Below are 14792 nucleotides of genomic sequence, written 5' to 3'. Positions count from 1 at the left end.
CAGTAAATAGATGTTTGCACCCTATACCGTTCAACCAGGTAGTGACTGCATCTGCAGCAAAATGTGAGCCATTATCAGTCACCAACACCAAGGGAACACCTTCTCGACTAAACACCTTTCTTAATGCTTGTATTGTGAGATCAGAATTTGGTGAAGTTGTGAAAAAAACTTCAGGCCACTTTGAAAAAGAATCAATGACTACTAGTGCGTAGTATTTACCAAGAAATGGTCCACAATAGTCAGCATGAATCCTCTGACAGGCCTCAGACGATACTGGCCATGGCACCCACTTCGAAGGATGTTTTTTCAACTGATGACATTTCTCACAATTGTTTGCCGTACGACATATATCTGCATTTATCTCTGGCCACCAGCATGTGAGCCTTGCCAAGGACTTCATTTTCTCAACACCTAAATGACCACTATGAAGATCTTCAAGAACAGATTTACGCAATGAAGGAGGAATGACAACACGATCATTTAAACACAGAATACCATCAGGAGTAGTAGATAACTCATCCCGCTTTGAAAAATAGATAGGAAATCTCCGTTTCAAATTAGCATTCCAACCTTTCCTTATAGCACTGAGTATACATCCAAAATATCTCTAATGAGATCTGAACGTCTCACTGGTAAAGGTTGCACTAACAAACAATCCGAAGTATTAATAGGTTTATCTTGTAATGACTGTCGAGAAATGTAATCAACATGTTGAATCTGTTTGGCACTTCTTTGCTGAACCGTATAGTCATATGCACTCAAAGCAATACTCCATCGCTGAACCATAGCTGCTGAGGAACGTGCTAAGGATTTTTCGGGATGATAAATAAACTTTAAAGCTTCATGATCAGTAACAATAGTGAATTTCTTTCCGAATAAATATTTATGAAGTCTTTTAACAGCCCAAAACACAGCTAATGCTTCTCGCTGAGTCTGTGAATAACCTTGTTCAGTAACAGTAAGTTTGCGTGAAACACAAATAACTGGTCTACCTTCCTGTTCCAAAACTGCACCAATTCCCACAGGTGATGCATCAGTAATAAGCACAAAATGTACATTAGGGAGTACGTTCGAAGAACAGCATCACTTTGGAGAAACTTCAGCAGACTTCGTAAGCATGACTCTTGTTCCTCACTCCATTTGAATGAATTGGATGTTAAAATATTAAATAAACAATTTGCACGACAAGAAAAATTAGGAATAAAACGGGAATAGTATTGAAGAGTACCCACTAGTGAACGTAATTCTGTAAGATTTTTCGGAGACGGTGCATTAGTCAGTGGAGCTAGTCGTTTCATATCTGGTCTAAAACCATTACCATCAACTAGGTTTCCAAGGCATTCAAAACTAGATACACAAAATGAACACTTATTTGGATTCACTGTAATATTCTTTTCAATTAAACGACGCAATAAAGCAATAAGTCTCTGGTCATGAACTACCTTATTAGAGCCATGAACAATGAGATCATCTTGATAAACTTCAACACCTTCAAGATCACTAACTACTTTATTCATAACTTCCTGAAATATGGATGGAGAACAACTTAGACCAAATGGAAGGAAATTGTATTTGAACAGACCAAAAGGAGTGTTAATTGTCGTCAAAATTGATGAAGATTCATCTAAAGGAATTTGAAGATAAGCATCTTTTAGGTCAACTTTCGAGGACACTTTAGAACCATGAAGTCGATTTAGAATATCTTCAGCTTCTACCGTCGTGCACGTTCGCTTCAACAAACGGGAGTTCAGAGTTAATCTATAGTCACCGCAAATTCTAGGGGTCTTGCCGTCTGACTTCAGTGGCGTAACGATAGGAGTACCGCATACTGAAGACTGAATTGGTTCAATTATGCCTTTCACACACAAATCGTTTAATGTCTTATGTACTGCTTCTCGAAGACCATAAGGAATTATTCGTCTTTTAAGAAAGACGGGATCACCCTGTACTTGAAGTTTTATAGGCTTAATTTTCATACCTCCACTGCACTTAGCACACATAGCTATCAAATCTTTAAGTAAAGTATCAGAATTTTCTTTAGAAACTAAGAAGGACAACTCCACCTTAAGCCTTTTCAAATTCTTTAAACCCAATATTGACAGTCCTGTTTCGCTAACTAAAAATTCACAAGGTATATATGAAGAATTATCATCTCTGATTAGCAATTCACAACATCCTCGTATGGGCAGTCTGTGTCCAGTAATCCCCAGTATTGATACTTCAGTGGGTCGTGCAACAATGTTAGGATCTAAAGTTTTCAAGTTCTTGAACGAAATAATGGACTCTATACTGCCTGTGTCCACAATGAAGTCATGAAATGAACCAAGCGATGTATATAATCGCTTCTGAATATGAGCATTACCTTTCGAAATAGTAGACAAAGATAAATGATCACTAAAAACATCCGAATTATTGAAATTTAAATTACAAGACTTAGTACAGCTCGAAGCAAAATGGACAGTAGCTTTGCATACTGACTGAATGTGTCCTACCTTACCACATTTAAAACATTTAGCATTACGAAATACACATGAATTGCGAGCATGAAACTTTCCACATGATAAACATTTACCAAACTTCATCTCACCTTTGTGATTTGCTTTGTAATTCCTCGTTGAAACACCTTTCATATTTACACGAGAACAGGAATCACTGTTAAATGAACGCAAGTTTGATTGACCCTGAGATTGTAGTTCATCACGACGACTAAGCAAAGTATTAGAAATCTTCATCGACTGGATATCAAGTTCATTGACTGCTTCGTAGTTAATACATGCAGTTCTAGCATCTTGAAAGGAACAGTTTGGCATTCTTAACAGCTCTCTTTCCAAACTCGGTATGTTAATTCCTGCAATTAATCGATCTCTCAGTTGCACATGAAGTTGATCACCGAAATTACACTTGGCAGCTTGTTTCTGTAATTCAAGGATGAATTCCCGAACCTTTTGGTCATTTTGACGAACCATCTTATGAAACTTCGCCCTTTCACAGCATTCAAAACTGGTGCATTTTACATGACTTAACAATAGCTCTTTAAGAGTTGCATAAGGGAGTGAGATAGGTTTTTCTGGATATGCCAAAGTTTTGAATAAGCTGTACGCTTCTCTCCCAATGAATGTCAGAAAATGTGCCACAATTTTCTCACCTTTAACATCTTTCTTGGTCATGCTCCAAATTTCGAACCTTTCCAAATAATCCTCAATAGCTTCAGGAGTTGAATGAATATCCAACTTTTCCATTGCAGGTTCCATCACGACGCCAATATAGTATTCTAATTGTCGTATGAATTAGGAATTCCAGGATTAACGCAATTGAATTAAGAAGACACAGGCACAACGAATGTACTGTATTTAGAATTCGAAATCAAACATTCAACCAGTACAAAGGTATCATTGGTTCATTCAAACACCACAGCCTCCATATGTTTTTGTTGTCTAGAAAGATAAGTGCCGATGGGCTGGTCTTTACGAGACGGTGGCTATTAAATATTTATATATCTAGTAATTGACACGAAGAGAAAGTTAACAATGGAGAATGAATGCTGCATTCAACATGTCGGATGGCTTGACTTAACCTCGCATATATGGCCTTTCTGCATAACTTGTCTTTACTCACACTAAATATATTACTCTATCTTTAGCCTAAATGTGTTCTTTACAAAATCCAGACGTAATGGTAATTGTTGAGATACGATGAGTCAGTGCAGACAATAATCTGACTTTCGCAAAACATCTTATAGATTAGGCAGTCGCATTATGAAAAATCTACAGTTTTAGGATTGTGTTTATTGTCATAATAGTCCTAATGAGAAAGTAGACCATGATTCTACACCTCCATTATATTTGATTGTATTGAGAGTAAAGAGTTTGACCTGTAATATGTTGTATATATTCTGTCTCCCTTTTGGAGATTTCACAAGTTGAAATCATGAGCTAATTGAAGCTAGACCACCATGGAAAACCTGGAAGCACTGGACGGCCGTTTCGTCCTAGTATGGGACTCCTCAGCAGTGCGCATCCACGAACCCGCCCCCACGGGATTATAACCCAAGACCTACTGGCGCCGCGCGCAGCACTTAACCATTAGACCACTGAGCCGGCAAGTTAGACATTAACACCGTTGGATGCCGGCTCAGTGGTCTAGTGGTTAAGTGCCCGCGCGCGAAGCCAGTAGGTCCTGGGTTCGAATCCCGCGGGGGGCAGGTTCGTGGATGCGCACTGCTGAGGAATCCCATACTAGGACGAAACGGCCGTCCAGTGCTTCCAGGTTTTCCATGGTGGTCTAGCTTCAATTGGCTCATGACTTCAACTTGTGAAATTTCTAAAAATCTCCACAAATCCCTTTATGGAGATTGGAAGGAGTGACCTGGTCCAATTTTCATGGATGAGGTGTGAATCTAATGAGTGGCTGATCGGGTCACACACTTATGTGCTGATGGCTTCCGCATATAGTTTCAGGGTTATCGGCCGTATGCTGTCACATTCTGGTGGCTTTTCTGGAAGGAAGGATTTCAATACTAATCTAGAAGTTAGTTGCTTATCTCCCAGACTCTCAACTGGCGGCAGATTTGAAAGATGTTCAGAGCTTTCGATTTTCTGGCTTAGTAGGTTTACTAGGTTGTCACTAAAGACTTAATTCATCCTTAAACTAGTGAGATTTTAGCCTTGTGGCTATTTTAGAGTGCAGATCTCTTAGTTTGCGGATATTCGGCAGAGATATTTCGAGGTGGCTTTAATTTGGGTTGCTAACATGACCTGCAAACATCTTTCAACGTGACCTATGGAGTTGCAAATATTAGAGATGCGATCAGATTGTTTCAAAAAAATCTATTTACGTTAAGCTATACGTTTGGTCTGTGGGAAGTGTTCAATGTCTCTTTTACCCCTTAGGTCCATTGTTTCGGGTAATGTATTGAGTTTTATTCCTATCTACTAGTGATCATTCAATGTTTGGCTTCACCACTCCCATGACCACGAGGCGCACCTTCATTTTCGTCAATCCACAGTTCCTCATTTGTGACCGCTCTAAAGATAACTACACAAGGGTTGTCACTTCCAGTTAGTGCGTGGTCGTGGACATACTCTACCACAAGCTGGTTAATGTGTCAACTCGATTAATTCGGCAATGTATGGTGTTGTGGCTTTGAATTGGCTTTTAATGTATATTTCTAATTCACATCCCATTTTCTGTGACCTCTAGTACCGGCAAAGTGTCTTGTCTTTCAGATTCACCTTTCTAATAATGATGACCGGTGATTACCGATTGTTAGTGAGGACTAATATCGACATTTCTAACTGAATACACATGTTCATAATTTCTCTTAGTTCACCAATTCGCCTTATTACGTTGGTGTAGAAACACTTTATTTGTTATCTCATAAAGTGATACTGGGATAAATTAAGAAGAGTTTAATTTGAGATACAGACTGTATAACGACAATGCAGCAACAAATTTACTCTGTCAAAATTAATCGTGATTTATTGATTGATACTGCGTTCGCTTGACGGACCTGGAATATTTACCTTGTGCCTTATTATTACTTCTGTGTGCATATCCATGTTCTGAACGAAAATTAAGTAAATTGATGGGTGTCACAGTGAAATTAAAGGAAATGGTAAATATTTTGACGATCTGCAAATCGATCACAATAACCTAGACTTCTGCGTTACGATGCTTAATTTGGCTAATAGCGGTATAAGTAGGTTTCGAAGTACTTACATTAAAATCAGAAGTCGCACAAATTGAGGGTAAAAAGCTAGTTGTCTATATCTCTTAGGCACATTATGTGAACGAAATTTGGTAAAAACAAATGAATATAATCAACGTGACGACAAACCCGTTTGTTGCCTTTCGCCGTTTGTTCTCAATAACAGCTTGCCAATGTTCGAAAATATTTGAAAAACATGATCAACAATGCCAGTGTTAGTGACTGGTGTGGTTGTTGTTCATTCGTATTGTATTTTCATCTCGTATGGGACGTATCACAGACCAGGTAAGTCCCGTAACTTTGAGTGATAGTCATATCCATTATTTTAACAGTGTATGCATTGATAGTACGTTGCAAAAGTTGATTAATGTCAAGTCAAATTAGCATTTTTAACGTGATGGTATATTAACAAGACTGCATTTAAGGACATTGTCGGTTCAATGCTATCACAAAAACGAATGTTACTCATCGATTATTTCTTACAAAGGACCTTCCATCTCTTCAGAATGCCGGTGACTATATTTACTTTCTGCCTTTTAATAATCACAAGGAAATCTATCGTTAACGGCGCTGCTTATTAAAAAATTGAAGTTACAGAAGTGTTTCATTACTCCTCTGTTACTGGTATTGAGTGTTGTTTAGGATACCAACTTCGTAAACTGGTACACACAGAGAAGTCGATGTCTTCGGTGAGAATAAATTACCTGGATGGTTAGAGACGACTCCTTCATAATAAATGAAAACTCTGATTACTTAAAATATACGAATGACTCTAATATGCATTGTAGAGACAGTGAATAATCCTAAATGTCATTGGATTGGTTTAGTCAGATTATGGACTATATTCTTCAATTTCACAAAATTGTGACAACCATAAGCATTTCTCATCATATCTTTCCATTTCACATGACAACACAACCCACATTAAGTCCCTGGACACACTACATAAAATTTACAATTATTACAAAGACATAGAAGAAGTCAGTGTTTAGGTTTTTGTAGATTTTAGACATATAAGCATATTCACTTGTCAACCATTGAAATCAGAAATTAAAGTTCACGGTACATTAATTACTTCACTGCTATCAACTTCGTCATGACTTAATGGAGAGGATGCTACAGAAATAATTGTCTAGTTGATAAATAAAACAATAAAGGGGTGTTTTGTCGCACCTGTGGTTTGGAGTAGATCTAGCAATATTCCGACGTAAAGGACTTATAGCTCATGTAACTAAAGAACTTATATTGTCATAGACATAAGAGACAAGTCAGAAAAATGGCGGAAAAGCACCATCTCAAAACATGAGAAAAGTGGCACTGACAACATGCAAAATGACGGCAGGAAAATTTAAGTCTGAGTGCAAAATAATGTCCTGGCATGGAATTCAACTGACTAAGTAAATACAATAATCTGGACTACTTGGAATCTGATACAGTGAATGAGTATTTATAGTTCATGATGCTTGCATTTCTAATATGGTAACCAGTAATCTTACATCAATAATGACCGTAGACTCGTGCGACGCTGTAGCTATACATAGTCAGTACTTTGGCAAATAAGTCAGAAAAAGTACAAAAATGGATTGTATTTCCCATCAATTGGTATAAACTGGCTAACGAGCATGATGAACTTTTTCATCGTACAACAGAGTTTTCGCGGTCACAATAAAGATCTTTTAATTGAGATCATGAATCGTTAGACCACCATCGAAAACCTGAAATGTTTGGACGGCCGTTGCACGTGGTGCTTCTAGGTTTCCGATGGTGTTCTAACATTGATCGGTTCATGATATAATCCAAAAACTCAACAATCTACGCAACTCCATTCTGAATATATGAATGTACTACGTCACAAAGAGTGAAGAAAATATAGTGCTCCATCCATACAGCAAAGCCATATTTACAAGGTGACTCGTAGGTTTCGAAAAACTACAACGGGGATAAACCCCGTGAAATTCCGAAAGTCCGAGGTATGAGATATACACGTTGAATAGGGAAGTTATTCGTCCTTATTCTTATTTATCACAGAATAATAGGTAATCTGATTTTCGTGCGTAAATTAATTACAAATGATATTGAGCGTGATATATCCACTCATTTTCTTTTGCTAGGACAGTACAACTCAGAGAACATAATAAGTTGGTAAGAAAGCTAAGAGCAGGATGCGTGTGTAATACAGTTATTCACACTGAGTCATCAAATTTTGGAATTTTTTATCTTATGACATAATGTTCATCTCTTCATCCGAAAAATTCAAGAGAAGACTGGTTACTGTCAGAAGTTCACTAAAAAGAACTACCATATGAAGTAGGCCTCCTGTACCCAATACTCAAATCAAATCTAGAAAAAAATTAAATGTCTTTTTAGATTTGTAGCCTATGGTATTGGACGGAGCCTCTTTTAAAAGTGACATGACCTTGGAGTTAGTCTGTCGTACCTAACTTTCTATTTTTAGTGATGATAAATCCCGACTTCGTGCTTATATTAACGAGAGGCTTAGTCGCAGTGGAGAAAAAGAAAAACTTAAAGACCTTTTACGAACACGCCTGAGTGAATGTGGCTGGAGCGAGGAACTAAAAAGCCATTGCAGAGGTTAGCTATTCGAAGCTAAGTTAAATTTGCATCATCTAGTTAAGAAACTTTTTAGTGTGGTAATGATATTTATATACTTGTGTCGCACAGCTTCGGGAAGATTTGAGAGACTGAAAAATCTTTCTCAAATAATAATTTTTAATAGCGTGGTAGTATAAGTCAAGTATTGTCTCGCCCTCGCATCCTGAGTTCACGGAATGATTTAAGACATGTAGTAGCGTCCATTAGGTTCAGTTTAGCCATCGTACCGCAATAATGTGAATTTCCAAGGTGTATTTCTCGAAGGGTGTATCTTGAGGTGGATATATTTTGTATGTAACTGAGTTCGTATTCCCTAAGCAATTAAGTTGCTGGAGCTGAGTGATTTCTTCTCTCTAGACAATCTTCTGTTTTGCTACATTAAATCTGAGATAATAAATTTGTATGATGTATACACATCTCTTCCACGTGGGAGAGATAAGTTGTAGAAGTATAATTTAAATAGTTAGGAGCTAATGGTAATCTTAATTATCAAAGAGTGGACAGTATGTGACATAAAGAGATCAAGACTTCCCAATTATTGTTTTGTCTTGTATGTTTATCTGTCGCTCCATTCCGAGAGACCGCTGATGAGCTTTGGTCACATCAGATAACACAGTCTCATACGAAAATGTAGAACCATATTTTTGTCCACTTACTGGATAGCAATCCCTCGAGAGTTACATCATGGTTTGCTGTAGTCCTGAGATCAAGAATTCCTAGATTGCTCGGGATTTTCTGAGCAATTACGTGGTTACCCATGTCATTCAGTAACTTATGAGCTGTAATTCTAACTTGCGTTGTCAAGTTTTGGATGGTTAGTCCTTTAGTTCTGTAAATCTCTATTGTTGGATGTATTTGTATAAAATCTTGTGGGAGTGATATGGAAACTTTTCTCATTTACAGATATAAACGAATATCAGTTAGTTGATTGTAGATAATAGTAAGTGTATAAAGTGCCAAAATACGCGCTGCTAAGTTTCAAAAATATCAGTTTCGCAGTTCTCCTTTTCTCAGTGAAATGTGTATACATTATCTTCTTAGTTTTTAGAAATTTACGGGGTTTGGGATACATTGAATCATAAAGTAATAATTATATTCACCTTTCATTTCTTTATTTATTACAACATTTTTCAACCAAAATTTGATAGGTAATATCAGTAGAGCCTAAATAACATACCATCCCAAGAGCTTTGAACAATCCAAAGTATCCTTTATAAGTGTTAATAAAGAGAACTAATTGAAAAAGCAAAGTATTATAATTAGTAGTTGTATGTGTTAAAAAACCACACAAAATGAAATAGAACAAATGAGATGGATAAACGAAAAATATGGGATGACACTAACCACAAGATGCGCAGAAATATAGAAAATGAGTACAATTGAACTGCTTTCCCCAATACCGTACCATCGTTTAACGTATTTAGCCACATATTACGATTATTGCTTATTACCAAAATTAGGAAGTGTGCTTCTCCTTACGCGTCTCAGGCCATCAGTCAATGAATTCATGATTCGGTACTATGTCCTGTGATGGTGGAGATTCATAAATCAGGTAAACGGCTTTAGTGAGGGCTCGGTCTCTGGTGAGTAGTTTTACTGTGCTGTTGAATACCTCATTTCTACCTAAAGTTTTTGCTAATGATACTGTCCCGGTCTCTCATAGCCTTTCTAACTAATAAAGATATAGCCAGCACGATTCATCGGAGCAGATGGTGACTAGACATGTGTAACACACGTATCAGCAGCCTCAATCTGTGAATATTTCAGCCCCCTCAACCGACATGGCATTTTTGGAGAAAACTGTTATGGTCTATGGTTTGGTTCGGATGCTGCACAGTCTTAAACACTTAATCGGTCTAAATAAGCAGGAAAGTGAAACTATGAAAGTTGTATTGCCAAATACCGAATGAACACACATGGAGTCACAAGTGACTGCAGATAACTAGATCGACGCTGCCAGGGACTAGTTGGTGGAAAATCCACACACTTATTGTATCTCTTATACACCAACATCTAAGGTACTATGGGACCTTGGGTTACCATGTGACTTTTATAGGTCAGTATATCAAAGTTCCAGAGCAAGTTAGTGGAGTTTCAAACTCAAGATTTTAAAATTCCTCAACCACATCTGTGGAATGAATGATTGTTACCGATTCGTGAGATAAGTAGTAATGTGACTTTCACAACCCCAGCGGCCTAGTCATTAAAATCTGTTTTTATTCACGTATATTCAACTTGAGTAAATACTCTCTCCCTCTTCAAATTTCAGATGTTATTCGGGATCGCGGGATTGAAAATCTAACAATAGATGATTTGGTAGCTGAAATTACCCCAGTCGGTCGACGTATGGTGCCAGACACAGTAAAGCAAGAGCTACTGGATGAAATCCGCAGTTTTTGAGTAAAGAAACAGATATACTTTAACTATTAGGCAGATCGTATCTCGCAATCTTCGAGTTTCATTCCTAGTATTAAATCTACGGTTGTATTGTTATTCTGGATTTCTATTTTTCCACTAACCTACTGTCTTTATAAGTCTATCAGTTTGTACTTTTCAGAGTAATATTAGGATTAATACTATTTCAAAAAAAGTTAACAGGGTTATTGCATATATTCTTATTTTGTATAGTAATGATTCAGCGATCACAACAGCTAACTTCTACTCTGGTTTAGGCAACCAGCTCTCAAAGGAAAGTGCGCAAATTATGGTATCTACGTACGCTATTTCCCGAGGCATATTACAGATCTAGAAGGGAAGAAACTAGTTTTGTTCTTCTACCTCGGCTCATCATAGTGTTTTGCAATCACTGTTATTCAAACAATGGTTTGGTGAACTGTACTGGTGTAAAGTATGGAAGTTGATGATCCAGTAGTTTTTCCTGGTGCGATATACTTTTCGTTGTGGAGACAGTCGCTGAAGTACTGATACTGAAGTGTCTGCTGCCATAAGTGATGAGTGTGAATAGACTTATACTTACGCACGACAAGCATGAGGAGCAGAAAAATGTAAACAACCATACAGGAATCATGTCATCCTAATGTGTGTTATTAAAGAACTAGTTTGTTGAAGGGGTTTATAAGAATACACACAAGAGTTCCAATGGAGCAACATCAGTAAACCTAGGAGTGGAGTGGTTCCTGCTAAACTAAGCAGACCATTGAGTTTCAAAGTGCTGCTATAATGAAGTTCAATATCTGTGATTACACGAAAACCCTGAGGGGTTAACCAAACTGGTAGGTTTCAGATCGTTGTAGTCAACTTGTATTGGGAAGGTTCGGGGACATGCCCCCGTTTTTTGGTGTTTTGTAAATATTCTAGTTCATAAACTTGAGATTGTTGCGTCTCGTAAATTTCCTATAAACTTGCATCTGAAAACAGATGAAACGACGAGGTCTTATTCGAGATGACTGTGCTTCGTATACAGCTGAGCAAGTTGCACCTCATGGCTCAAAAAAACTGACATACGAATACCAAAAGTTTACGGATGCTTTCTGTCTTCATAATCTATGTTCCTCCGCTTTAAGGTAATGGACAGCGAACTGCTAAGTACTTTCTTTATGAACATCGAGATCTCCGTAGACTCCCAAAAATTGATTGAGAATATGATAATTAATGTCTGACCACAAACAACTTGCGGGGATTACTTACACCTGTTACTCCTAGTGGAGTAGCACTCTTCATCTAACCCTATCCCGGAAAATCCTTTCCAGTTGCTACTCATCCTTTTCATAGTCTGCTTCCAATTCTCGGTGCAGTATTTTCTTCGACCTTCATCTTTTCCGTTTCCCTTCAGCATTCCTTATATGCGCTTGCCTCATGATACAGTCCGATGGTTTCCGAAACGTATGTCCCATTCACTTCCAACATCTTTTCCTAATTTTCTCTTTATTTGGGAGCTGGTTTGCTCTCTCCAACAGTAGGCTGTGGCTGATGGTGTCCGGACAACAAGCATTCAGTATCTTGATGATGGTTGTAGTACTTCTCCACATTTCAGCTCCTAACAGTAGGACTGTCTTGACGTTTGTATTGAAGATCAAGACTTTGATACTGTTTGGCGGTTGTTTTGAGTTCCATGCATTCTTCAGTTGTAGGGATGTTGCTTTGCCAATCCTCGAATTTATATCTTCATCAAATCCTCCTTGTTTATCGATTATGCTTCCCATGTACGTGAAAGACTTCACATCCTCCAGAGTTTCGACATCAAGTGTGATTGAGTTGGTATTCTCCGTGTTGTATTTGAGGATCTTGCTTTTGTATGTTGAAGCCTACTGATGCAGAGGCTGCTGCTACACTAGTTGTCTTCATCTGAATTTGTTCGTGCGCATGGGATAGGAGGACTAGGTCATCTGCAAAGTTCAAATCGTCTAATTGATTCTGAGCTGTCCATTGTACTCCGTGCTTCCCGTCAGATGTGGAGGTCTTCATAATCCAGTCAACCAACAGAAGAAAGAGGAAGGGGAGAGTAGACAGCCTTGTCTGACTCCGGTCTTTACTTGGAGTGCATCTATCAGCTGTCATCCACGCACGAGTTTGCACTGTAGTCCGTCATATGAACTCCGGATTATGTTGACAATCTTCTTAGGAACTCTATAGTTTCCTCCTGTCCACACTATCAAACGCCTTCTCACAGTCAATGAATTTGATGTATATTGACAAGTTCCATCCAATTGACTGTTCGACGACGATCCGTAGTGTCGTGATTTGGTCTGTGCACGACCGGTCCTTACGGAATCCAGCCTGTTGATCACGAACTTGAGCGCCTACTGCGTGTTTCATCCGGTCCAGCAACATTGTCGAAAACTTCTTGTAATGACAGTACTGTGATGCCCCTTTAGTTCTCTTATTTGCTAAAGTCTCCTTCCTTTGATATGTTGGTAAGGTGTCCTTCTTTCCAGTCCATCGGCACTTGTTCTTCCTCTCCAATCTTCTCGAACAGAACATGGAATATGTGCCTTCTCACTTTTGATTTGTGTGGTGGCCGTCTTAATTTCTTCCGTCGTTGGTGGAGTGAAATCTATAGGAAGGTTTGTATCATCTTGCTAAAAAAACGCCAACCGGATTAAACGAATTGCGAGAACTTCGCAAGTATAATAGAAACACCCAGCGATGTCGGAGTTAGGTGAAGGTTACTAGGTGGTGATGGCAAACAGACTGATGGGGTTGCAAATATCCATTGAATAAAGATATTATAAGAGCATGAAGTCATTGACAATTAGAGTGAATTAAATCAAGAGGTGAAAACCTCGTCGGTATACGCAATAAAATTGTGAGCTTTTGGTAGTGTGATTGGAGACCAGCTGAAAACATTTTATGAAATGCCACGAATCTTGACTTCCAATAATTCATATTGTAAGAAATAATCCTTGGTTGTTCTATACGCAGGATTACAATGGTATTTCTCAAGGTTTTAATTTATTAGAACTCGACCGCTATTAAGAACTGACTAACATAGATTTTATTTAGTGTAGGCAAACTGATGTGAGTCCACAGTTCAGTGCCACTCATAAATTACTTTGGACCTGACCGTTTCCGGTGCGTCGCCAGGATGTTTGGGCTCGCATATAATGTTGATCTATGTTGACTGATACACTTGGTGTTCTATATTCAGTGGGTCGACTGGAGATCAAGACCAAAAGCATCAAACTTGAGGTCCGAGGGTGAAGTCATTTTGCTGATCGCAACGAGGTGTGGGAGCAGTAGTGTTCCTCACGGATAAATAACAACCCCAGTATTTATTTGAACACATAAATATTGGTACAAGGGAGCAACAGATGCGTATGCGCCACGACAACCCCAGTACTACTGCCTCACAAAGGAACTAGGAGGGGTTAACCCTGAAAGGAACATGCCTTATCTTCCCCCCGACAGATTACCAGTGCTCACAACAAGATCTGTCAACCACAGAGCTAATATATCGTGCATCTTTGAACTTAAGCAGCTAATCCCTGGACTTTGTGGTTATACTCAGGTTTACAAGAACTTCGCCACTGATCCATTTTCTTTTCTAAACCCATCAAAACGATATGGGTGAAGTGGGGAGTGTTAAACACCTGAATACCTGAAAGCAATTGAATTATTCTCATTCACAATGAAACACTTTCCTTGCTTCAAACTACTTAATACACTTTATTTGTCATTGTTAAATGGATGCAATTCAGTAACTGCAGCATAAGGTGAAGGAAGTTCAGGTGGTAACAAATGACGAATATTCCCATTAGCTTGAACATGCTTGTGTAAATAACTTAAAAGTTCTGTGATCCCGAAGAATTTCATGTTAAGATAGGTCTGCTGCAAACTACATCTTGATAACTAATAGCTGAAACGATTATATTAGTGTAAAAATCTATAAAACTGACTTAACCTAATGAAATCACTTATTTGGAATAAGGAGTTTCCTTTTTTTTTATACTATAATGAATAAAGTTATCAAATCATGTATTTTTTTAAAATCATCCTAATTGTTATTTCACTG

This window comes from Schistosoma haematobium, assembly GCF_000699445.3.
Source record: "Schistosoma haematobium chromosome Unknown HiC_scaffold_273, whole genome shotgun sequence".
NCBI classification, from domain to species: domain Eukaryota; kingdom Metazoa; phylum Platyhelminthes; class Trematoda; order Strigeidida; family Schistosomatidae; genus Schistosoma; species Schistosoma haematobium.
This window is presented reverse-complemented; position numbering follows the sequence as displayed.